The sequence below is a fragment of the Pollicipes pollicipes genome, unplaced genomic scaffold (genome assembly GCF_011947565.3).
Source record: "Pollicipes pollicipes isolate AB1234 unplaced genomic scaffold, Ppol_2.1 Scaffold_5909;HRSCAF=7009_pilon_pilon_pilon, whole genome shotgun sequence".
NCBI classification, from domain to species: Eukaryota; Metazoa; Arthropoda; class Thecostraca; order Pollicipedomorpha; family Pollicipedidae; genus Pollicipes; species Pollicipes pollicipes.
In genome coordinates this window covers 31453-31954 of record NW_023596778.1, presented here as the reverse complement: position 1 = coordinate 31954, position 502 = coordinate 31453, and positions in this window count along the sequence as shown.

Sequence of the window (502 nt, the reverse complement as noted above, 5' to 3'; positions counted from 1 at the left end):
CCACCTGGACCGGAGCAAGACCTGACCTGACCTCCCACCCTGAACCCAAGTCTGACTTAGCCTGCCACCCTGGACCGGGTCCTGACCTGGCCTGCCACCCTGGACCAGGGCCTGACCTGGCCTGCTACCCTGGACCGGAGGCTAACCTGACCTGCCACCCTGGACCGGGGCCTGACCTGACCTGCCACCCTGGACCGTTGCCTGACCTAACCTCCCACCGTGGACCGGGGCCTAACTGACCTCCCGCCCTGGACCGGGGACTGCCTGACCTCTCACCCTGGACCGGGGACTGCCTGACCTCCCCCCTGGACTGGAGCCTGACCTGGCGGCCGGCCGTCGTGCGCCTCCCCGCCGCAGCTCGGCCTCCAGCAGCGGCGCTGCTGCTCGCGCTCCTCGCGCGCCCGCTTGGTGCGCTGGTACGTGTCCGTGCTCTTGGCGTCCTTGGACGCGTGCCGCTTCTCGCTGATGGACTGGCGACCCAGTTGATCGCGGGTAAAACCTA